Below are 26,875 nucleotides of genomic sequence, written 5' to 3' on the forward strand. Positions count from 1 at the left end.
AACTTACTGACAGAGAACTGTGCACAATATCTCCTTGTTATCTTTTTAATATTTGTAGGATTTATAATGATATCTTCTTTTTATTTTTGTTAATCAGTCTTTCCTGAGGTTTGTCAAATTTTTATCAGGATCCACTAGTCAAAACATTGTTCATCTTTTTTATTGTAAGTCTGTTTTCTATTTCCAAACATATGGAGATTTTCTGGCTGCCTTTCTTATTATTTTCTTATTTTTATTATGATAAGGAATTATATGTTATATCAGCTCTCTGAAATTTATTTTGACTTGCTTTAGGTCAGTTTTTATGAATATTTTATGTTGCTTTGAGAAGAATGTGAATTTTATATTTCTTTATTAGTACAGTGTTCTATACTGTTCATTCATTGACATGTTCATTTCAATAAAATGAATGTTCATTCAGTGAAATTTGTTAATTTTGTTATTAAAATCTTTTATGGTGTTACTTAAAAAAAAAAACAAACCCTGATTCTTCAGTCAGTTATTGAATGAGATATGTATAGTTTGAGTTTGTACATTTTTCCTTGTAGCTCAGTCAAGTTGCACTTTATATATTTGAAGGCCATGTTACTGTGGCATACAAGTTTTGTTTTGTTAGTGGTTTTCCTACTAACTTTAGAACCCTTAGGGTCACCCTATTTTGGCTACTAAAAAGTGGGGTTCTATTCTCCCTACTTGGTCTTTAGTTGGATAGTGCATGCTTAGTTGTGTCCAACTCTTTGTGACCCCATGGACTGTTGCCTGCCAGGCTCCTCTGTCCATGGAATTTTCCAGTCAAAGGCAGGGAGTGGGTTGCCATGCCCTCCTCCAAGTGAGTTAGACAGTACTGCTTCTATTTATTTTAATGGTTTGTGCTTCTGAATAATATTTAATTTGAATAGCTTATTCTATGACTTAACTGTTAAGTATATAGTGGAGACCTCCTGAAGTATTTTTAATAATGGAGTGACATGATTACATTTATATTAGAATTTGTAATTCCATATGGTAGATGGACACAAGGGTGCAAACACAAAGGAAAGCTAATTAGGAAGTTGTTGAAATTTTCAAGGTGACTAATGATTATCAGTGGGTTAATGTTAGGACACAAAGGTATTCAAAATAAAGTGATACTTAAGCATTTTGTTAACTCATCATCAGATCAGTCGCTCAGTCGTGTCTGACTCTTTGCGACCCCATGAATAGCAGCACGCCAGGCCTCCCTGTCCCTCACCAACTCCTGGAGTTCACTCAGACTCACGTCCATCGAGTCAGTGATGCCATCCAGCCATCTCATCCTCTGTCGTCCACTTCTCCTCCTGCCCCCAATCCCTCCCAGCATCAGAGTCTTTTCCAATGAGTCAACTCTTCACATGAGGTGGCCAAAGTACTAGAGTTTCAGCTTTAGCATCATTCCTTCCAAAGAAATCCCAGGGCTGATCTCCTTCAGAATGGACTGGTTGGATCTCCTTGCAGTCCAAGGGACTCTCAAGAGTCTTCTCCAACACCACACTTCAAAAGCATCAATTCTTCAGCGCTCAGCCTTCTTCACAGTCCAACTCTCACATCCATAAATGACCACAGGAAAAACCATAGCCTTGACTAGATGAACCTTTGTTGTAATGTCTCTGTTTTTGAATATGCTATCTAGGTTGGTCATAAGTTTCCTTCCAAGGAATAAGCGTCTTTTAATTTCATGGCTGCAGTCACCATCTGTAGTGATTTTGGAGCCCAGAAAAATAAAGTCTGACACTGTTTCCACTGTTTCCCCATCTATTTGCCATGAAGTGGTGGGACCGGATGCCATGATCTTCGTTTTCTGAATGTTGAGCTTTAAGCCAACTTTTTCACTCTCCACTTTCACTTTCATCAAGAGGCTTTTGAGTTCCTCTTCACTTTCTGCCATAAGGGTGGTGTCATCTGCATATCTGAGGTTATAACTCATCATAGTTGATTCAATTTGTAAAATATCACTGTTAACAAGAATGTATTTTTTATTGATAACTTGAAAAGCCTTTAATGGATATCAAACAAAATGAAGCTGAACAAATAAGTTTAGTATAGTATATAATAAGTATTTGACAATGCTGCTAAGTCACTTCAGTCGTGTCTGACTCTGTGCAAACCCATAGACGGCAGCCCACCAGGCTCCCCCATCCATGGGATTCTCCAAGCAAGAGTACTGGAGTGCGTTGCCATAATGGGAGTACATAAATTTTTCTATTTAAAAAATGTAAGCTTTTTTTTCAAGATTTCTAAATAGTGATTGAAAAGTATGGCTGAGGATGACCTGGCTGTTTTTGAATTGGGAGGAAGTGCTTCTTTGTCATTTGAGTATTCCTGTCATCTGGTGGTTTGTGTTATTTTCGCCTCTGCTGTATCTTTTGAATCTTCTTTCTGCTGGGAACAATGATTTTTATAATCCAAAGGATTTGACCTAAGGCTGAAGAAGGAAGATTAGACCAGCCTATCCATCAAGAGTCCCTGTGACTCTTTTTCCTCCCATCAGAATGGTTTTCCTGGCACTTGGCCTCATTCTGACAGTTACTTACACGTATCTGAACTTGCCATGCCTTTGACCTAAATAGAGTCACTAAAATGCCTTTGGTAAACTTTATGGGCTTTTAATTCTTTTATAACTCGACCACTGCAGGAGTTAAATGATTTCGTTCTTTAGTAGGAGATAGCTGTTGTTTTCCTCCAAAGAATTATTTACAGAACAGTGGTTTTCAGACTCTATTCTGTAACTATATAGGGGTTCTGTAGCATTGCTTTTGGAGCATCTTGAGGGAAGAAGGGGGAATGACCAGGATAGTATCTTAGTTCACCACAGCAAATCCAAGTATTTAATCAGATGGTATTTCCATCTGATTAAACTGGTGGGATTTTATTTGAAGAAGTTTCTTGTTACTAAAAAAAATTAAGAAAAAGTCTGAAAAACTCTTTTTTAGTGATAAGCAATCTGTTTATTCATGGGCCAAAGTCAAGTCAATTCTGGTGGTTTTCTTGAAAGCTTTTTAGTTCTTTTTCTTTGTGTGAGTAAACAGGCTATATCTGGTATTAGATCAAAGACCCTATCTTAAAAGTTTGGCAGGCCTAATATCTTCTGTTGTCACTCTTCTCTAATTTAAGCAACACAAAACTAAATTCCCCATGTTCAGTCTTAGCAGAGAGCTTTTAATTCCTAACCCCCCTCCCATACCCATAATGAGGTAATTAACTGTTGGGAAGTTATGCTAAACTTGTACATCTTGTACAAGTAGAAATTGATAATAAATATGTTAGAACTTGTCATTTATAATCTATTTCAGGAGTGTCTAGTGTCATTACTCTGCTCTACCAGCATTATATTAAAAATAACTCTTCTTTAAGGTAAAAACTTACTTCTAGTAGAGACGAGATAATTATCAGCATTATCAGTTTTGTTTCTTAAGCTGACAAAGGAATAGCTTCTGGGTATGGTGTCTCTGAAAATAGCAAGCTCCATCACATTTCTTTATCTTGAATTTACAGAACTTCTTTGATAAACAGTTTGATATCTAGATATTTGATTATTTACTCTGAGCACAGTGAAGATTACCCTGAAGGCTTGTAAAATAATACTTTTGAAACTGATGATAGCACTGGGTAGCTATCAACCTAGAAATATCTTTGTTTTAGGTAGTTACAATACCTGAAACTTAATTTTGCATCTACATTTATATGATAGATTGTACATGAGCTTCAACTTTTCACCTTAATGCTTTCTTTTGCTGTAGAACATAATAATGGTAGGGATTTTTATATTTACTTTCTTGCTGTGGCTGCTGTTTGCCAGCAGAAGTAGTAAACTGATACAGAGTGATGTGATAAGAAATAGGCAGTGGGAGAATGAAAGAAATGGGAATTGCTGAAAAGGAACAAAAATAGAAAAATTGGAAGGGAATACTAGAAGCCAGCAATGTGATATGGGAAAAAATATATGAAATGATAAGGAAAAGTAAATGAAACGGAACTCCCCACAAGAAAAGATATGAAATCTAGTGGAATTAAACATCATGGTGGAGGGCAGACAAAGGGAACAACTTAGAGTTACAAGCTTTATGGAGTTCGTAACAGTTGGTTAAAAGTGTGATTTTATCATTCGTTAAGTGTGTTAGTCGCTCAGTCATGTCCAACTCTTTGCGACCTTGTGGACTGCCAGGCTCCTCTGTCCTTGGGATTCTTTAGGCAAGAATACTGGAGTGGGTTGCCATTCCCTTCTCCAGGACTATTTGTTAAATTTTGTAGTAATTATTTCTATTAGTACATCAAATTAGGTTAATTTATTTTTTAAAGAGTAGATTTGTTTTCTTCTTTGTAAATCAAACTGCCTGTCCTTTCCTTCTGCCCCTACCTCCTTTGTTAATTTCCCTTATGTTAATTAGAAGGGGAGTGTCAGGGTCAACATTTGTTTTTAAATAGATCTTAACTGCACTGAGATAGTATCTCAGTTTTAAAATAATGACCATAGTTTTCTATAAAGACAAGTTCACTTACTAAACATTACCTAACTGTTCCACTCAGTGAGAAAGGAGAGCACCACTACTAGGCAGTAACCTTGGCAACCCACTCCAGTGTTCTTGCCTGGAGACTCCCAGGGATGGGGGAGCCTGGTGGGCTGCCATCTATGGGGTCGCACAGAGTCGGACACGACTGAAGCGACTTAGCAGCAGCAGCAACCTTCGTTAACAGGCTCTTTTACTTTCTGTAGGAATTTATTGTTGGCAAGAGGAAAAATCTTTTTTACTAATTATAAAAAATGATGTAAACTTATAAATCACTTGTTAACAAAGGTTTTATTATTATTATTTTTCCTAAATAAACCCTCTGGCCTCTATTGTTTCCATCTGTTCTATTATATGAGAGTTATAGATTGCTTGAGCTCTTCCCTCCTCAAAATTTTTGAGTTAGTTGTAATTCAGTATATTCCTTTGTTTTGCACTGAAAAGTTCTCTTGTTGACCCACCTCTTAATTAAGGTAACCTTCATTCATTCACTTATTTCAAAAAATATGTTTTGAGAATATACTTTCTAGTTGTGCTATAAATAAAAACATACAAAATGAATATAGCATAAATCCTGTTTTCAAGGAGCTGAAAATTTATTGCTTAGGAAAAACATAAGAGAGAGGAATTACTTGGTTTCAGAGATTAAGTAAGCTTTGAAGTAGGTCTGGAAATACAAATCAGTGAAGGTTTCAGGGTAAGTGAGCTTTGAAGTGGATCTGGAAATTTGAATTAAAGTTCAACTGCTCAAAAGCAAACTGAAAAATAATTTATCTGAGCATTAGGACTCACTAAGCATCTAGAGAAATGAGGAAGAGAATCATCAGGGATCTCCACAGCCATCAGGGATCCAGGCCCTATCTATCTTCTATCTCATGGTCCAGAGGGACAGTTCCAACTCTTACTGTTTTATCTGCATTGCAACTAGTAGAAAGGAGAAAAAGAGCACATCTCACCTTACTTCCTTCCATTCACATCTTATGGGTCAGACTTAGACATATAATTACCTTTAGTGAAAGACAGTTTAGGAAATTAGCCTTCACTGTGCCCAGTTAAAATTTCATTACTACAGAAGGAAGTGAGAACAGATGTTGAAGAACAATTAGAAGTGTCTGTTGCAGGCTGGAAATTACTTGATCAGATAACAGTGGCATATGCAAAAAAAATTAAACAAGGAAAATCTTTCAGCAAGAAAACCAGTTTGAAGATTTTACAATAAGAAGTAGGTGACAAAGGCCTTAACTAAGTGAATGGGAAGGAAATATAGATATGTGGTCAGATTTGCAAGATATTGTCAATGGAGAATTAATAGGATTTCGTGATTCATTGGCCCTGGAGTGGGAAGAAAAGGAAGGTATTGAGGGTAACTGTTTAAGAGTATGAGCTGTATAGCACTATTACATAGATTTGAATCCTGGTTTGGATACTTAGACTGGTTTCATACAAGTTGCTTAACTAACCCTCTTGCCTTAGTTACCTCATCTGCAAAGTGAGAATAGTAACTTAATTGGAAGATTGAATGAGATAATATATGTAAAACATCTAACTTTAGGGGAAAATAAACCAAGGATAAAGTTATAGGGAAGACTGATATTTAAGGCATAGGAAGAAAAGGAAAGGTAGATAAGAAAGCTAAAAGGGAACCTCAGAGAAGTAGGAGATGAACAAAAAAAGAACGGTATCCAGGAAGACAAAGTGAGAGCAGGTTTCTCAAAGCTGAGGATGAATGACAGAATCAAATACTATGGTGAGGTGATTGCGAAAATAAACTTCTTCAGTTCAGTTCAGTCGCTCAGTCGTGTCCGACTCTGCGATGCCATGGACTACAGCATGCCAGGCCTCCCTGTCCAACACCAACTCCCGGAGTTTACCCAAACTCATGCCCATTGAGTCGGTGATGCCATCCAAGCCATCTCATCCTCTGTCATCCTCTCCTCCCGCCCTCAGTCTTTCCCAGCATCAGGGTCTTTTCCAGTGAGTCAGCTCTTCACATCAGGAGGCCAGAGTATTGGAGTTTCAGTTTCAACATCAGTCCTTCCAATGGACACCCAGGACTGATCTCGTTTAGGATGGACTGGTTGGATCTCCTTGCAGTCCAAGGGACTCTCAAGAGTCTTCTCCAACACCACAGTTCAAAAGCATCAATTCTTCAGCACTCAGCTTTCTTTATAGTCCAACTCTCACATCCATACATGACTATTGGAAAAACCATAGCTTTGACTAGATGTACCTTTGTTGTCAAAGTAATGTCTCTTTTTAATATGCTATCTAGGTTGGTCATAACTTTTCTTCTACGGAGTAAGCGTCTTTTAATTTTATGGCTGCTGTCACCATCTGCAGTGATTTTTGGAGTCCAAAAAAATAGTCTGCCATTGTTTCCACCGTTTCCGCATCTATTTGCCACGAAGTGATGGGACCGGATGCCATGATCTTAGTTTTCTGAATGTTGAGCTAAGCCAACTTTTCACTCTCCTCTTTCACTTTCATCAAGAGGCTCTCTAGTTCTTTACTTTCTGCCATAAGGGTGGTGTCACCTGCATATCTGAGGTTATTGATATTTCCCCTGGCAATCTTGATTCCAGCTTGGGCTTCATCCAGCCCAGTGTTTCTCATGATGTACTCTGCATATAAGTTAAATAAGCAGGGTGACAATATACAGCCTTGATGTACTCCTTTTCCTATTTGGAACCAGTCTGTTGTTCCGTTGTCCAGTTCTAACTGGTGCTTCCTGACCTGCATACAGATTTCTCAAGAGGCAGGTCAGGTGGTCTGGTGTTTCCATCTCTTTAAAAGAGTTTTCCACAGTTTGTGGTGATTCACATAGTCAAAGGCATTGGCATAATCAATAAAGCAGAAATAGATGTTTTTCTGGAACTCTCTTGCTTTTCCATTGGTGGCTTTTTACTCATTTTATCAGTAAACTTCTGAGAAAACATATTTTAATCTACCATTTAGAGTTATGGAAACAAAATTTGGTTAAAGGAATTACCAGATTCTTTGGAATTTGGAATAATTAACAAATTATTCTTGGACTGCAAGAAGATCCAGTCAGTCAATCCTAAAGGAAATCAGTTCTGAATATTCATTGGAAGGACTGATGCTGAAGCTGAAACTCCAAAACTTTGGCCACCTGATGCAAAGAACTGACTCATTGGAAAAGACCCTGATGCTGGGAAAGATCGAAGGCAGAAGGAGAAGGGGGCGACAGAGGATGAGATGGTTGGATGGCATTACCAACTCCATGGACATGAGTTTGAGTAAGCTCCAGGAGTTGGTGATGGACGGGGAAGCCTAGCGTGCTGCAGTCCATGGGGTCGCAAAGAGTCGGACATGACTGAGCAACTGAACTGATTGGGAATTTTAATGAAGGAATAACTGCCTTTGAGTTTCTAACCATTAAATCTAATTTGTTAAAATTCTTCAGGATGAGGATTTTGATGTAAATCTGAGATGAAGAGATTCAAATTATGTCCCAGAAGGAGGTATTTGCTTTCACTGATCTCATCATAAATTCAGTTCAGTAACACTTTAATAGGTGAAGGTTGTATGCTCTATAAAAGAAACAGGTAACCAGGATTCTCAGGTCATAGCTTCAGACCTACTAATTCTTAGTTCCTTTTTATTAAAAGTGTCTAAAAGTCCATATTTATTCTTTACCTTCAGTGAGCATTTGGGACATTGGGATGATAAATGTATGCATGTGGCATCCTCTTTCTTACTGCCCCAGATTCCATATTTTTTTTAGCAATCATTATACTTTGGTTCAAGGTAAAGTGGTTCAGTGGTAAAGCTTGCAGTCCTTCTCGTGTATTAGATTAGGCTGGCAGCTTTGTGCTATGTTAATTAGCTGTGTAACTTCAGGCAAGTCCCTGAGTCTTTGTGACCCTTCATTTGATAAATTGGGTCAGACGATTTACCCTGTACACTTCATAAGGTTTTATTAAGACTCAATGTGTGAAGTGCTCTTTAAAGTTAAGCATCCAATAAACATAAGGTAACATTATTAATTTGGCTTGTCACTTATCCTTCATTTGGTTAACATAGGAATCAGCATCTCATTTGATTTTTGGACCAAATCCATGTTCCCATTAATGAAAGAATATTCTATCCTAAAGAAAGAGTAAGAATTTCCTCATGGAGAAATACGTGTACCCTGGAAGCATTTCACCTTTTTTAGTTTTGGATTTAGTTTTTGTCATTTGGGCAGTAAGATACTAATACAATGACTGCCAGTAGTTTTTACATATTTTCACATTACTAATTAGATAACTGCTTTTCTTTTTCACATAGGTTGCAAGTAGGCTCATAAAGTAGACTTTTATAGGACTTCTGAAACATTACTTGAATATTAAATACTTACAAGGGACCAATTGTAAGATTGATGTTTTTTTTAAGATTTTGAAATTATTGTATTCTAACTTGGTTAAAAAAATGTTTAATGCTGAAGTTTCTAAGTTGAAGGGAACAGGCTTGCTAATATTGTGTCAGTTCAGGGATTTTTTAGGTCTAGTTCACGTGATTGCTTCTCCATTGCCTGATTCTTTAATGGTGATAGAAAGGACAGGAAGAAAGATGAGGAGTAAATATGGAGCTGCCCAGGTGGCGATAGTGGTAAAGAATCTGCCTGTCAATGCAAGAGACATAAGAGACCAGGTTCAATCCCAGAAAATCCCATGGACAGAGGAGCGTGGCGGGCTATAGTCCATAGGGTCTCAAAGAGTCAGACACGACTGAGCACATATACATATGAGGACTAAATATATTAACTACAGTAGAGTTTAGCTGTAATCTGAATTTTCAAGAATATAGAATCTATGATTGTTTTACTTCTGTACCGGCAGTTGTGGTAGGAGACACTTTGCCTTTAACTTCAAACCCATTACAGGAAGATATAAAAATATGTTTATCCCTTGATGGTAAATCATAAGGAATTAGTATAAGGGGAGAAAAATCACTTTTCTGCTCTGGTCAAAAGATGGCAGTATTGCTGTGCTTATTGTTTTCTTCTGCAGTTTGGGCTCAGTTTTTTCTTTATGCAAAAAACAGATTTAGTGATCTAATTAACAGTGACCCTTCCAGTGGAATGCCACATTTCTAATCAAGGACCAGAAGAATAGATCAGAAAAGTGGAATTTATATTTTTAAAATGTTTTAGATCGTTTTAATAGCTCTTTGTAAAAATAACATTCTCTAATACTCAGATTTGCCAGAGGAGAAATAAAGCACCCTGTGTCACGGTTTCAAGTTTGGTAGGCTTGAAATACCCTCCCCTTGAAACTTGGATGGCTGTCAGGGTTCCAACATGTGTTACAGGGGTTTTTTGTTTGTTTTTAGTTTTTAAAGGTCATCGAACTTATTTTTTCATTAAGGCGATACTTTTTTTCTTCAGATGTAAAATTAGGTAATCCTTTTTCCTTGTATTTCTTTGGTCATTATACTTTACTTGTTGGTAGTCTGGAAATATAAAGGTGGTCTCTGTGTTTTTTTTTTGCTGGGAAAGTGACATGTTCTCGCCTTGTTTCTTAGCTGGTATTATAAATGCCTCTCTGGGCTTGATGCTCTGTTTTTCTCTAAGCAGATCTTTCAAGGACAGAGAAATTCAGTGAAAATCACTGAAAAAAAAAATACAAAATGAACTCCTAAAAAAAGTGGCTTTATTATTGATTGTGTAAAGTGTTCTTTCAAAAAGACAAACATGTAAATCATAAGACATTTGGGAGGCGGCGATGGGGAGGAACCCTTGGTGTATTGAGAGAACATAAAATAATCCAGCCTTTTTTCTTAATTTCTATTAGAATAAGAAAATACTGTTGGATTCTGCATATAGAGTGCAGATTTGCCTATTTGATGCCTTTTAAAGTTAGCATTTAAATGATTTACTTTAAAAAATAATTAAGCTTTCAACAAATAACTGTGTGTCTAGTCTATCATATAGCTACAGTATAGAAACTATTCTAATTAGCTTTGCCTTGTGACTCACTTGAATATAAACTACAAGCCCAAAAATCTTATTAAAAATCTTTGAGGCCAGATGTATTTCAGAATTCTGATTTTTTTTAAAAAGTGATATAGTACATATTTGTTGCATCATATCACCCACCTTCCGCGATAGGGTTTGGGGAAGCACCCTGTAATCAAATTTTGTATGTTTTCAGCAAAACGTGGAGCCCATTATGGGCTCAGTCTTGACCATAAATAGCCTTACTTCAATTTAGGTCAAATTTTGAGGCCAAATGAATCTGCTACCAACTTAAGAAAAAAGCTGTAGTTTACGGAGCTTTTTGGATTTCACTATGGAGTGTAAGATATAGTACATCTGAAGTGCCATTTTGGTCTACTTTCTGAACTGCCAAAAATCAATTAAGTTTTCTGTTTGTAAATGGGAAAAATTTAATTTAATGTTATGTTCTATTAATGGTTTCTTTTTTTTAAGAATATATTTTACTTTGACAAAGTGGTTTAAGTATAAAATGCATTTCAGCAAATACCGTAATACACTGAAAGAAAACCAAAGATGTGGAAAAATTTGTACAGCCATTATCTGCCATGAAGCAACAGGGTATCTAATGTACATTCTGTGGCAAGAAAGCCATCATTCTTTTTCTCTTAGTACTTTGGTAAAAGCATTTCCCACTATTTTATTCTATACTGTTAATCAAGATCAGCTTTATTTCCTGCAGTACAGTTGTGGGATAGAATCTTATTTCATATTTCAAGTAGAATTAAGCCTGATCAGCACTTAAATGGGAGACTTCTAAGGGGAATGTATGTGTTCCGGGGAAACGATAGAGGGATTGTATTATGTGGCCATCCTGCTTCCTTTAGAAATACTTCCTCCAGCTCTGCATTAGAGCTGGACATTGTGTACTGAATAATATATAAAACCCAGGATAATGTCTACTAGTTCCCATTTCAGTTTAAAGTATTAGGTTAGCCTTTAACCTCATCTGATCAAAATAATACTTTGCTTCATCTTCTATAATTAGTCATGACTTTTTTCCTGCCTTCCACTGAGAAGTATGAGTAGAAAGCACTGTTGACCGTTTCTCCGCCATCAGTTACAAGTCAATAGTAAAGAAAGCCTGTGTTAATTTAACTTGTTATTTCATGTGATATAGTTAGTGTTATAGCACAAGTGAAAAACATCCCATTATTCAGGATCTTGTTAAGCCATGAAACATAAGTCTTTGAGAGGTCAAGGTACATAGCTCATTTGGAAAAGGTTAGCAGAGGGATACCATTATACCAGAATGGATGTCGCTTAGTTGTTTAGTTTAACTTCCTCTTATTAAAAAAAAAAAAAAAACTACATGGCATAGAAATTTACACAAGCATAGAGCAGCCTTTTGCCTTCTACCAGATCCCAGGTCCAACATTGCTTATTTTTCTTCTCTAGTCCTGACTTACGCTTTTATATGGTCATTACCATGACTTTGCCAGTTTAATTTTAGTATTATTCAAATTTCTCTAACTTCTAAATCTTTTTTCCCTTTTAGAATTTAAAATTTCTAACTGGGCTTAAGACCTACTAAGCCATATCTTCTCTTCTGATTGTCATATTTTCTCTCTTGAAGTAATACCTGTTTCACACCTGCTAACCGGCCTTTAAAAAAGGACAGTCTTTAAAAAGCCTTTTAAAAAAGTTTCTCTTTTTGATTTGGATGAAACCTATCCAAATCAATTAATTAGTATAATTACTTGGTTCTTACAGGCTATTTCAAAATACATGTGACTGATTATGGAAGTAAATGGTTTATCCTAGATACTATGAAAGAAAATAATTCTCAGTATAGAAAAGTCTTGGCTATATGAACTCTATTTGAACTTTTTTCATATTACCTGTTTTCCTTGATCTTTGAATAGAGAATTATGGTATTTTTGAGGTCTGTAACTACTGTAAGCAAAAGGGCAAAAGTTGTATTTAAACAGCACTCAGCAGTGGCAAAACAGCAACAGCCATTTGAAAGGAATTCCTAACATTTTGCTCTGAGACATTGAGATTAGCCCAATTCATAAAAAAAACCTTTGTGCTACCACACACAGTTTCCTTGTTAAGAAATTAATGTGGCCGGTTAAGTTATACCAACCTAATTTTAGAAAGATAAATTATGAAAACTGGAACGAAAACAAAGCAGAAGAATCAGCCAACGTTGGCAACATTTTAGAAATTAATTTAAATTTGCATCAAGCCAGGAACATATTGTTCGTAAGTGATGAGGAGTCGGACACAACTGAGCGACTTCACTTTCACTTTTCACTTTCATGCTTTGGAGAAGGAAATGGCAACCCACTCCAGTGTTCTTGCCTGGAGAACCTCAGGGACTGGGGAGCCTGGTGGGCTGCTGTCTGTGGGGTCACACAGAGTTGGACACAACTGAAGTGACTTAGCAACAGCAATGAGAAAGAATCATGCTTACTTGATTAGACATTGGCTTTGCTAACTGTGGAACTAGGATCAAAATAAATCCTTTTAATGGGAGTTTAAAGATACCTTCATTAAAATTGTATATATCCCTTGTACAGTAATCTAGTTTTTTTTTAAAAAAACAGTCTTATACCTAATGCTATGAAAATGAGTATAGTCGTTGCACAGTTGTAGCAAAATCTACTGATGCCGTGGGACTTCACTGGTGGCTCAGATAGTAAAGAATCTGCCTGTAATGTGGTAGACCCAGGTTCGATCCCTGGGTCAGGAAGATCCCCTGGAGGAGGGCATGGCAGCCCATTCCAGTATTCTTGCCTTGAGAATTCCGTGGACAGAGGAGGCTGGCTACAGTCCATGGGATTACAAAGAGTTGACATAACTGAGCGACTAACACTTTTTTCTTCCCATCACTGATGCCTTAGTATGTCACTATAAAAAAAAAATTAAGAAGTCATCAATAGGTGTGTTAGTTTCCGATTGCTACTATTAACAAATTATTTTAACAAATTACGGGGAGGGAGGAGGGAGGAGAGTTCAGGATGGGGAACACGTGTATACCTGTGGCAAATTCATGATGATATATGGCAAAACCAATACAATATTGTAAAGTTAAAAAATAAAATAAAATAAAAACAAATTAAAAAAAAAATTACCACAAATTTAGTGTCTTAAAATAGCACAAATTTTTTATCTTATACTTCTGAAGGTCATAGGTTCAAAATCAAGTTTCTTTTTGAGGTTCTAGGGGAGTGCTACAGTGTTTGTGTCCCGCAGAATTCATATGTTGGAATCCTAATCCCATGTATGATTGCATCAGGCCTTTGGGAGGTGAGCAGGTTATGAAGTTGGAGCACTCAAAAATAGGGATCAGTGCCCTTGTAACAGGAAACCCAGAGTGCTCCCTACCCCCTTCCACCAAATGTGGACACAAGGGCCATCTATGTACCAGGAGGCAGGTATCCTCACTGATACCTGCTGAACCCCTTAATCTTGGACTTCCCACCTTCCAGAACTGTGAGAAATAATGGTTTATTGTTTAAACCACCTAGTCTCTGGTATTTTTGTTACAGCAACCCAAACAGACTGAGACAGGGAGAATGATTTCCTTACCTTTTCAGTTTCTAGATTCAGCCCATATCCTTGGTCTTTGGCTAGCATTCCTGTCACTCCAAACGTAGCTTCAGTTATCACCTCTCTTTCTCTGACTCACCTACTCCCCTTTTCTAAGGATCTTCATAATTACATTGGGTTCAATCAGATAATCCAGTGTAATCTTCCCATTTGAATCCTTAATTCCATCACATCTGCTTGTATCCTTTTGCCATGTGATATGATATGGTTAAAGGTTTCGGGGATTAGGATGTGGACATCCTGGGAGTCCATTATTCTTCCTCCCAGAGGCTGTTACCCCGTTAACAGTTCACATCTCTGATGTCTAGATCTGAGCCTTTTAAAAAAGTTTCTGGGGAGAATATTTAGGGGGCAGTGACAAGAAGACAGATTAAAAAAACCTTTTTTTTAGAAACTAACAACAAACAGTGAAGATTATGTAGTAAGCCCATAGTGGTAGTCACCTCCCAAATATTTTTTTTTAATCAATAAATGGGTCCATGAGAGGATTAGAAATACTAGATACCATACAATTTTAGTTATCTGTTCCTGAGCGAATGAGTTTTCCAGAGAGTTAATCCCTTAACAGTCAAAATTTAAAAAAAGATAAATGATCTCTATGGGAAAATCTGATGTATATCCTACTGTCACAGTTTCCCTTTAATTTGTATTGTTGTAGAAATACATGGCATGGGTAAAAATTAAAAATGAGCTTTTTACTTAGAAGTAACTTACCCATAACAATACCCTCTCTTCTAGCCTTACTCCTCAGAGGCAACTACTTCTAATAATTTGTTCTTTATTTTTCAAGTCACTACAAAAGCTCTAAATAATGTTTATCCTTTATTATTTCATCTATCAGCTTTAGAGACCCACAGTATTTTATTTTATTGCTTCTCAGATACTCTGTTTTTACAAATTCAAAGTTTGTGGCACCATTTTTCCAACAGCCTTTGTTCACTTTATGTGTCCCTGTCACTTTTTGGAAATTCTCATAATATTTCAATCTTTTCATTATTATTATATTTGTTACTGTGATCTGTGATCAGTAATCTTTGGTGTTATTATTATAAAATATTATGACTTGCTGAAGGCTCAGATGATGGTTAGCATTTCTTAGTATTTTTTAACTAAGGTATATACATTGTTTTTTAGACATAATGTTATTGCACACTTAATAGACTATGTATGTGCATGCTCAGTCACTCAGTCGTGTCCAACTCTTTGAGACCCCCTGGACTGTAGCCTACCAGGCTCCTTTGTCCATTGGGATTCTCCAGGCAAGAATACTGGAGTGGGTTGCCATGCCCTCCTCTAGGGCATCGTCCCGACCCAGGCATCAACCCAAATCTCCTGCATCTCCTGCACTGGCAGACAGATTCTTGAGCCATCTGCCAGGCCAGATTAATTGACTACAGTCTAGCTTTCATAGCTTTCATTTGTACCAGGAAACCAAAACACCTGTGACTTGCTTTGTTGCGACATTTGCTTTCTTGTGGTCTGGAACCAAACCTGTAGTATCTCCAAGGTGTGCCTGTACTGACTTCTTGCTGGGGCTTTTCTCACTTCTACCTCCCTCACCTCTTCACACCACTCTGCAACCTGTATTCTCACCCTATTAGACTTTGTCCCTCCGTGAGCTCAGCAACTTAGTACTGCACACTTAGATCTACATTTCTTGTTCTACAGGTGGTAGAAAGTATCTTTAAACACACTTTGAGCTTTAATTCTTTTTGAAATAATCAGGGCACTACTCTTGATCTCTCTTTTTGTAATATAGGAGCATGTACACCCCACCGTGTCTTTCCTTTCTCCCTTCTACTTCCCCGTGTCTTACACCTGCACCTTTGTGTTTATGTTGTCAAGGCTGACAGTATTCTTTCTGACCTTCTATAGTCTATTTTGAAACATTACCAGGATCAATCTGTGGAGTGATTCTGAACATTGAGGGCCAGTGATATAAATTGCTTAATATTGTAAATATTGTTCACCACAGAATGGACTAATATGTTAGAATTAAATTTCCTTCTCTGTTGGTTTAATGTTGTAATCAGAGTGACACTGAGAGGAAATTTTCTTATAGTCAGATTAGGCGAATAGACTCTCTCTCTTTCCCTTCATCTCCTTCTCCCCCACTTCCCTCTTTCTCTTCTCCCTCCCTCTCTTTCTCCCCACCCCATCCCCAGGTACATGTACCAAATCTTCAGTGTTTTCCCAGTTATTTCATTTCCTCGCTCCCTTCTCACTTCTCCCTGGAGTCTGCCTCTCCTTTAATCTGGAGCAGTTACTCTCTAAGGGCTCCCATGCAGTTATCATTCTGGAACTTCACTCTCTTCACTGTTCTCCTGTGGTGTTCACTGATTTCTGTGTCACCTTTCTCCTCTTTCTTGATTTACCTCCTCATTTTGCTAGAGGTAAAATTTCTGAGTCATCAGATAGCTGAAAGCTTCTTTCTCCCTGCTGTATATTTATTTGACAGTATGGCAAAAAACAGCACCCACTTTAAACTGCTTTTTCCCTAGGATTTGGAGTGCGCTACTCCACAGATGCCAGTATGATTCCTGGGCCATTAGAGGTAACCAGTTTTTCTCTCTGTAGGTATTTAGCATTTTTCCTTTGTCCTCAAAGTTCTAAAACTTAACAGTAATGCATTTAAGTGTGTATGTTTTTCATTCATAAGTTTGGCATTTTGACAGTGTTCTGTAAAACCCTCTGCACCCTCCCCTCTTAGCTCTCTCTGGTCTCATCCTTCCTCCTCTTTACTCCCTGTGTTACAGCCATGCTGGCTCCTCCTTCCCTACACATGTCTGAGTGTCTCTGCACTGGCCATTCCAATTGTGCAGAATCCTCTTGCCTCAAATATCTACATGGCCCACTTCCTTATCTCCTCAGGTCTTTGTTCAGATGTCACTTCCTGAAGTGTCACCCTTTTCTAATTATCCTACTGAAAATTGCAATCTCTGATACCATCTAACTACTCCTAATCCTCTTGAAAAAAGAAAGTGAAGTCTCTCAGTCGTTTTGGACTCTTTGCGAACCCATGGACTATATAGCCTACCAGGTTCCTCCATCCATGGGATTTTCCAGGCAGGAATACTAGAGTGGGTTTCCATTTCCTTCTCCAGGAGATCTTCCCAATCCAGGCATTGAACCCTGGTCTCCCACATTGTAGGCAGATGCTTTACCATCTGAGCCACCAGGGAAGTCAATCCTCTTACCTTGAAAATTAAATCTTATCTTGATTTAATTTTCTTCATAGAACCTATCACTAAGTTAAAAATATATGCAAACTGTGATATTGTGAATATATATTTCATCTTTGTTCCTGGTTTCAGGCCAGACCTCCTAAAACCCTTGTAATTTCCTAAGTGATGAGAGTGATAGGAATGTCTTATTATAATACATGGCTTTGGTAAGGGTGAAAGGAGCAATGTTTGTTATTCATAACAAGCCCATTTCAACCATACCTTAGTTTATATTAATGAGGTGGCTTTTGTGCAGCCCCTTACTCCTTGGAAGGAAAGTTATGACCAACCTAGATAGCATATTGAAAAGCAGAGACATACTTTGCCAACAAAGGTCCATCTAGTCAAGGCTATGGTTTTTCCTGTGGTCATGTATGGATGTGAGAGTTGGACTGTGAAGAAGGCTGAGTGCCGAAGAATTGATGGTTTTGAACTGTGGTGTTGGAAGACTCTTGAGAGTCCCTTGGACTGCAAGGAGATCCAACCAGTCCATTCTGAAGGAGATCAGCCCTGGGATTTCTTTGGAAGGAATGATGCTGAAGCTGAAACTCCAGTGCTTTGGCCACCTCATGAGAAGAGTTGACTCATTGAAGAAGACTCTGATGCTGGGAGGGATTGGGGGCAGGAGGAGAAGGGGACGACAGAGGATGAGATGGCTGGATGGCATCACTGACTCGATGGACGTGAGTCTGAGTGAACTCCGGGAGTTGGTGATGGACAGGGAGGCCTGGCGTGCTGCGATTCATGGGGTCGCAAAGAGTCGGACACGACTGAGTGACTGAACTGAACTGAATGATAGGGGACCGGTTGCCAGGGAAACTATGTCATTAGAGGTTGGAACTTTCAGTGCCACACCTCATCCCTTTTAAAGAGGGGAGAAGGGGCTGGAGATTGAGTTCAATCAAAGTGGCCAATGATTTAACCAACTGTGCGTGTTTAATGAAGCCTCTATAAAAGCCCATCACTGAAGAGATTTGGAGGACTTTCAGGATGGAGAGGAGGTGCTGGGAGGGTAGTGTGCTCGTAGAGGGCATGGAGGCTCTGCTTGCCTCTCCCAGACTTTGCCCTGTGCATCTCTTCCATCTGGCTGTTCCTAAATTGTATCTTTTAATAATAAATCAGTAACATAGTAAGAGAGCGATTCTAGAAAATTATTTAAGGTAAGGAGAGGATTGTGGGATCCCCCATTTTATAGCCAGTGGGTCAGAAATGCCAGAGACTTGAACTTGCAGTTCGCATTTGAAGGACAGTCTTATGGGACCAGGTGTATAGTGTTGAGTTCAGTTCAGTCGCTCAGTCGTGTCTGACTCTTTGCTACCCCATGAATCGCAGCACGCCAGGCCTCCCTGTCCATCACCAACTCCTGGAGTTCACTGAAACTCATGTCCATTGAGTCGGTGATGCCATCCAGCCATCTCATCCTTTGTCGTCCCCTTCTCCTCCTGCCCCCAATCCCTCCCAGCATCAGAGTCTTTTCCAATGAGTCAACTCTTCGCGTGAGGTGGCCAAAGTACTGGAGTTTCAGCTTTAGCATCAGTCCTTCCAAAGAAATCCCAGGGCTGATCTCCTTCAGAATGGACTGGTTGGATCTCCTTGCAGTCCAAAGGACTCTCAAGAGTCTTCTCCAACACAACAATTCAAAACCATCAATTCTTCGGCACTCAGCCTTCTTCACAGAACAACTCTCACATCCATACATGACCACAGGAAAAACCATAGCCTTGACTAGACGGACCTTTGTTGGCAAAGTAATGTTTCTGCTTTTCAATATGCTATCTAGGTTGGTCATAACTTTTCTTCCAAGGAGTAAGCATCTTTTAATTTCTTGGGTGCAGTCACCATCTGCAGTGATTTTGGAGCCCCCCCAAAATTGAATTAAATTGTAGGACATGAAGTCAGTGTTTGCAGAGAACTGGAGGATTACTTGTCAAGGGAAAAACACATGCAAACAAACATACATACATACATATATATGTATGTGAGTATGTGTATATATAATTATGTGTGTATGTGTTGATATATATATGTGCATATATGTATAAATCCTTTGTATTAGTTTGGTAGGACTACCAAAACAGAGTACCACAGACTTCATGGCTTTAAACAACAGAAATTTCTCGCAGTTCTGAAAGCTGGAAGTCTGAGATCAAAGAGTCCTTAGGGTTGGTTTCTTCTGAGGTCTCTCTGCTTGGATAACAGTCTTCTCCCTGTGTCTTCACTTGGTCTTCCTTCTGTAATTTTGTGTCCAAATTTCTTCTTCTTATAAGGACACTGGTTATATTGGATTAGAGCCCACCCTAATGACCTCATTTTAACTCAGTTACATCTTTAAAGATATTAGCTCCAAATACAGTCACATTGTAAGATACTGGGGGTTAGGGTTTCAACACATGAATTTTAAGGGGACTCAATGCAGTCCATGAGAGACTTACTGTTTATAGTCTATCTCCTCCAGTTAGAATGTAAGCTTCATGAAAGTTAGGGTTTTTGTTGTTGTTGTTGTGTTTTAATGTATATCCAACATCTAGAACAATGCCCAGCACCGTAATAGATGCTGAATAAATAATAATGAATATTCTAGCCTTTTGATGAGTGAGTTTAATCTGAACACTTATTTTCATCTCTAGAAAATTCTTTTCTTATGACTGCACTAATTCAAGTCCCCCTCCCCCAATTCTCTGCTATCTTTCTAGTACTCCCATTAATTGAAATTCAGGCCTACTTGATTTGTCTTTCCTGTCTCATTTGCAGTCAATCCATTGTTACTCTTTTTTGGAAGATTTTTCAACCATAACTTCCAAATACTCCTGTAAAACATCCTTTACTTTGATAACATGTATTTCATTCCTAAGAGCTCTCTTCTTCATCAGTTTCATGGCATTCTCTTATTGTTTTGTGGGTGCTTTATTTTTGTTGACCTTTCTGCATTTATCAGGTCTTGTTACTAATATGTCTCTTTTGTTCCCTCAATTTTCTGTTTCTCTATAGGTCATTTTTTGTTTGATTCTTTTCTTTTTTTTCTTAATTCTTTTATTTTTAATTGAAGGATAATTACAATATTGTGTTGATTTCTGCCATACATCAACCTGATTCTTTTCTTTTTTTTTCTTAATTCTTTTATTTTTAATTGAAGGATAATTACAATACTGTGTTGATTTCTGCCATACATCAACCATACATCAACAATTTTTCTTAATTCTTTTATTTTTAATTGAAGGATAATTACAATATTGTGTTGATTTCTGCCATACATCAACCTGCCATACATCAAGCCAGAGGTATACATATGTCCTCTCCTTCTTGAGACTCCCTCCCACATCCCACCCCACCCCACTATTTCTTTTATTCTTCATCTCACATATTACATAAGCATTTCTCTTAGTTATCCATCATTGTACATTTTTTTAAAATAGTGGGACAATAAAGTATGTGGAAGTTTTTTTAAGGGGTGATATTTTGGCCTGGTGATGTGACTTTATGATTTGCTGAATGCAGAGGTCTTTGGTTTATGGGGTGGCTTCAGTTCAGTTCAGTTCTTAGTCATGTTTGATTCTTTGCGACCCTGTGGACTGCAGCATGCCAGGCTTCCCTGTCCATCATCAACTCCCAGAACTTGCTGAAACTCATGTCCATTGAGTTGGTGATGCCATCCAACCATCTCATCCTCTGTCATCCCCTTCTCTTCCTGGCTCATTCTTTCGCAGGATCAGGGTCTTTTCTAGTGTATCAGTTCTTTGCATCAGGTGGCCAAAGTATTGGAGCTTCAGCTTCAGCATCAGTCCTTCCAATGAATATTCAGGACTGATTTCCATTAGCTTTGACTGGTTTGATCCCCTTGCTATTGAACGGACTCTCAGGAGTTTTCTCCAACATCACAGTTCAAAATATCAATTCTTTGGTGCTCAGCTTTCTTTATGGTCCAATTCTCACATCTGTACGTGACTACTAGAAAAACCATAGCGTTGACTAGATGGACCTTTGTTGGCAAAGCAATGTCTCTGCTTTTTAATACACTGTCTAGGTTGGTCATAGCTTTTCTTCCAAGGAGCAAGAATCTTTTAATTTCATGGCTGCAGTCACCATCTGCAGTGATTTTGGAGCCCAAGAAAATAAAGTCTGTCACTGTGTCCATTGTTTTCCCGTCTATTTGCCATGAAGTGATGGGACCGGATGCCATGATCTAAGTTTTTTGAATGTTGAGTTTCAAGCCAACTTTTTCACTGTCCTCTTTCACTTTCATCAAGAGGCTCTTTAGTTCCTCTTCACTTACTGCCATGAGGGTGGTATCTGCATATCTGAAGTTATTGTTATTTCTCCCTGCAATCTTGATTCCAGCTTGTGCTTCATCCAGTCTGGCATTTCACATAATGTACTCTGCATATAAGTTAAATAAGCAAGGTGACAATATACAGCCTTGATGTACTTCTTTCCCAATTTGGAACCAGTCCATTTTTCCATGACTGGTTAACTGTTGCTTCTTGACCTGCATGCAGGTTTCTCAGGAGGCACATAAGGTGGTATGGTATTGCCATCTCTTTCAGAATTTTCCAGTTTGTTTTGATCCACACAGTCAAAGGCTTTGGCAGAGTTAATAAAGCAGAAGTAGATGTTTTCCTGGAACTTTCTTGCTTTTTCAATGATCCAGCAGAATTTGGCAATATGATCTCTGGTTCCTCTGCCTTTTCTAAATCCAGCTTGAACATCTGGAAGTTCTTAGTTCACATATTCTTGAAGCCTAGCTTAGAGAATTTTGAGCATGTTTTTTCTAGCATGTGCTGCTGCTGCTGCTGCTAAGTTGCTTCAGTCGTGTCCAACTCTGTGCGACCCCATAGACGGCAGCCTACCAGGCTCCCCCGTCCCTGGGATTCTCCAGGCAAGAATACTGGAGTGGGTTGCCATTTCCTTCTCCAATGCATGAAAATGAAAAGTCAGAGTGAAGGCGCTCAGTCGTGTCCGACTCTTAGCGACCCCACGGACTGTAGCCTATGAGGTTCCTCTGTCTATGGGATTTTCCAGGCAAGAATACTGGAGTGGGGTGCCATTGCCTTCTCCTCTAGCATGTGAGATGAGTGCAATTGTGTGGTAATTTGAACATTCTTTGGCATTTTCTTTCTTTGGGATTAGAATGAAAACTGATCTTTTCCAGTCCTGTGGCCACTGCTGAGGGAGTGCCTTAGGTCTTCCTAAATAATTATTCAACTTTCTTAGATTAAACATTTTCCAGCTTTTAGGGAAGAGATAAAATTGTCATCATATGCAGGTAGCATGATACTGTATGTAGAAACCCTAAAGATTCCACACAAAAATTACTAGCACTGATAAATGACTTCAGCAATATAGCAGGAGACAAGATCAACATACATAATTTAGTTGCATTTATTTATAGTAACAAATGTCAAAAAGGAAATGTAAAAAAAAAACAAAACCTTGTAAAATCACACTCCTCGCAAAATACTTAGGAATAAACCTAAATAAATGAAACACTTATGTGCTAAGAACTATATGGAACATTAATTAAGGAAATGGGAGATGATTCAAAGAAATGGAAAGATATCCCATGCTCTTGAATTTGAAGAATTAATATTGTTACATTGGCCATACCACCCAAAGCCATCTATAGTTTTAATACAATCCCTATCAAATTATCTGTGACATTTTTCACAGAAATAGAAAAAATGATCCAAAAATTTATATGGAACCATAAAAGACCCAGAATTATGAAAGGAATCCTGAAGAACAAAAATGAAGCAAGCATAACCCTCTAAGACCTCAGACAATACTGCAGTGCTTCAGTAATCAAAATGGTGTGGTGGCACAGAAACAGACATGGATCAAGGGAACAGAATTGAGAGCCAGAAATAAACCCACACACCTATGGACAATTAATCTTCAACAAAGAAGGCAAGAATATATAATGGAAAAAAATACAGTCTCTTCACCAGGTGGTGTTGGGAAAGTTGGACAGTTGCATGTAAATCAATGATGTTAGAACACTCCCTCACACCATACACAAAAATAAATTTAAAATTCTTAAAGACTTAAATGTGAGACATGACACAGTCCAGTCACTCAGTTGTGTCTGACTCTTTGTGACCCTATAGACCACAGCACGCCAGGCCTGCCTGTCCATCACCAACTCCCGGAGTTTACCCAGACTCATGTCCAAAGAATATAATCAATCTGATTTGAATATTGACCATCTGGTGATGTCCATATGTAGAATCTTCTCTTGTGTTGTTGGAAGATGGTGTTTGCTATGACCAGTACATTCTCTTGGCAAAACTCTATTAGCCTTAAGACACCATAAAACTCCTAGAAGGGAACATAGGCAAAACATTCTCTGACATAAATTGGACCGATATTTTCTTAGGCCAGTCTCCCAAGGCAATAGAAATAAAAGCAAAAATAAACAAATGGGACCCAATCACCTTAAAAGTTTTTGCACAGCAAAGAAAACCATAAACAAAACAAAAGACAACCTACAGAATGGGAGAAAATATTTGCAAACAATGCAACTGGCAGGGTTTAATATCCAAAATATACAAATATACAACTGCTCATGCAGTTCAAAAACAACAGAAAAATAGACAGCTCAGTCAGAAAATGGGCAGAAATAGACATTTCTCCAAAGAAGGCTTACAAATGGCCAATAGGAACATGAAAGGATCATGTTCAACATCACTAGTTATTAGAGAAATGCAAATCAAAACTACAATGAGATGGCACCACACACCAGTCAGAATGCCCATCAATAAAAAGTCTACAAATATCAAATGTTGGAGAGGATGTGGAAGAAAGGGAACTCTGCCACAGTGTTGGTGGGAATGAAAGTTGGTGTAGTCACTGTGGAAAACAGTATGGAGGTTCCTCAAAAAACTAAAAACAGAGTTGCCATATGATTCAGCAGTCCTACTCCTGGGCATATATCCTGAGAAAACTAATTCTAAAGGATACATGCACTCCCATGTTCATAGCAGTGCTCTTCACAATAGCCAAGACATGGAAACAGCGTAAATGTCCATTGACAGATGAATGGATAAAGAAGATGTGGTGTATATATATATAATGGAATGCTGCTGCTGCTGCTGCTGCTAAGGAATGGAATGATGCCTTCATGTATGAACCTAGAGATTATCATACTAAGTGAAGTAAGTTAGAAAGAGAAAGACAAATACCATGATGTCACATATATGGAGTCTAAAATATGACACAAATTAACTTATCTGTAAAACAGAAACAGACTCACAGACATAGAGAAAAAATTTGTGATTGCCAAGGGGGCCGGGAGGTGGGGGAGGGGTAGATTGGGAGTTTGGGGTTAGCAGGTGCAACCTATTATACATAAAATGGATAGACAACAAGGTCTTACTGTATAGCCAAGGGAACTATATTCAATATCCTATGATAAACCATAAAGGAAAAGAATGTATAACTGAATCACTTTGCTATACAGCAGAAATGAACACAGCGTTGTAAATCAACTATACTTCAATTAAAAAAAAAAAAACCTTCCAACTTTTTACCTGGCTCTCTGACTTGCCATAAAAGGAGTCTGAAATCTGTAGTTTATTATATATGCTTTGAATTAATATCTTTGTTTTCACTTCTTACTCCTGTTAACATTTTGTGTGCTTTTCCTCTGTAGTTCGACAGATCAAATTAATGCCCTCTGTGGCTGTAGTTCTCTCTCTACTCTCTTCATTCACTCCTACTCCTCTAGCTACATATCATATTTCAGAAAAGTGCTCAAAATCACTGTTAGTTAATGTTAGTTTCTCAGTTCTTTTTACTTTATTGCTTTGCGTTAGTACATTTTTCAACACATTATATTTAAGGATGTCTAAAGGAGAGAGGGAAAAAATCTTGTCATCAGTTTGCTTGTCTTGAGTTAGAATTTTTCAATCCTTTAATATTGAATATAGAAAACAGAATTTGAACTCACTTTCATAATGTGGATCTTCATTAGAAACCCCAGTATTTGGGATGTGCTCTGTGAAAGTAAGGGCTTCCCTGGTGGCTCAGATGGTACAGAATTCACCTGCAGTGCAGGAGACCTAGGTTCAATCCCTGGGTTGGAAAGATCCCCTGGAGAAGGACATGGCAATCCACTCTAGTACTCTTGCCTGGAGAATCCCCATGGACAGAGGAGCCTGGAGGGCTACAGTCCTTGGGGTTGCAAAGAGTCAGACATGACTGAGTGGCAAAGCACTTTGAAAGTGAAAGTTGCTCAGTTGTGTCCAACTCTTTGCGACCCCATGGACTATACAGTCAGTCCATGGAATTCTCCAGGCCAGAATACCGGAGTGGGTAGCCATTCCCTTCTCCAGGGTGTCTTCCCAGCCCCGGGATTGAACCCAGGTCTCCTGCATTGCAGGCATAATGTGGGTCTTCATTAGAAGACTCAATTATTGGGATGTGCTCTAGTTGTTTAAATATAGGTGTGAGATGGGTCTGTCTGTGCTCTTGAATCCAGTAGAGAGAAGTTCTTGATTAGTAACTTCTCTGGGGTTATAACCACAACAACAGGGCTAAAACTTTTCTAGTTTTCTCTCTCAGTAGGTGACCTTGCTTCCCACTCCACTTTTACCAAGACGCTCTATCATGAACTTCCGTTTACCTTAGAACATCCCAGTTCCCAGTTCATTCTCCCTTGTTGTTTCAGATGAAGAGCTGGAGTCCATCTTTTCTGAAGCTATCTCCTCCATTTGCAGCCTGAAGTCCTGGGACTGTTCTCCTGGATCTGCATCTGCAGATATGTTCAAATCTTCCCCTTGGTGTGGGGAAAAAACCTTCCTTCCCATCTTTTCCTTGAAGCTACATGTTCAGCTGGAAAAGCCTTCTAAATTTTTTTCTAAGTTCTGATTTCTTTGCATATAGATATTCTCTTGATGTCTGTCTTCAGTCCACTTTTTTGTCTTGTCCTTTTCCTGGGAAATCCTGTTTGTTCCCATAACTTCATCTATTACTGAGCCCTAACCACTTTCCTGACATTCAGGTGCTCCATTCCACCTACACATTAGTTCAGTTCCGTTCAGCTCAGTTCAGTCACTCAGTTGTGTCCAGCTCTTTGCGGCCCCATAGACCACAGCACGCCAGGCTTCTTTGTCCATCACCAACTCCTGGAGCCTCTTCAAACTCATGTCCATCGAGTTGGTGGTGCCATCCAGCCATCTCATCCTCTGTCGTCCCCTTCTCCTGCCTTCAATCTTTCCCAGCTCAGGGTCTTTTCCAGTGAGTCAGCTCTTCACATCAGAAGGCCAAGGTATTGGAGTTTCAGCTTCAGCATCAGTCCTTCCATTGAATATTCAGGACTGATCTCCTTTAGGATGGACTGGTTGGATCTCCTTGCAGTCCAAGGGACTCTCAGGAGTCTTCTCCAATAGCACAGTTCAAAAGCATCAATTCTTCCACGCTCAGTTTTCTTTATAGTCCAGCTCTCACATCCATACATGACTACTGGAAAAACCATAGCTTTGACTAGATGGACCTTTGTTGGAAAAGTAATGTCTCTGTTTTTTAATATGCTGTCTAAGTTGTCATAACTTTCCTTCCAAGGAGTAAGCGTCTTTTAA

The 26,875-nt window shown here is 38.5% G+C and overlaps 1 protein-coding gene across 1 annotated transcript in view; it reads left to right on the top strand.

The window, feature by feature from the left end:
- NSUN3 (NOP2/Sun RNA methyltransferase 3) overlaps positions 1 to 26,875 on the top strand; it is a 61,049-nt gene that overhangs the window by 31,505 nt on the left and 2,669 nt on the right. The gene's annotated exons all lie outside the window — the stretch shown is intronic.

The sequence above is a fragment of the Bos javanicus genome, chromosome 1 (assembly GCF_032452875.1).
Source record: "Bos javanicus breed banteng chromosome 1, ARS-OSU_banteng_1.0, whole genome shotgun sequence".
Classification (NCBI taxonomy): Eukaryota; Metazoa; Chordata; class Mammalia; order Artiodactyla; family Bovidae; genus Bos; species Bos javanicus.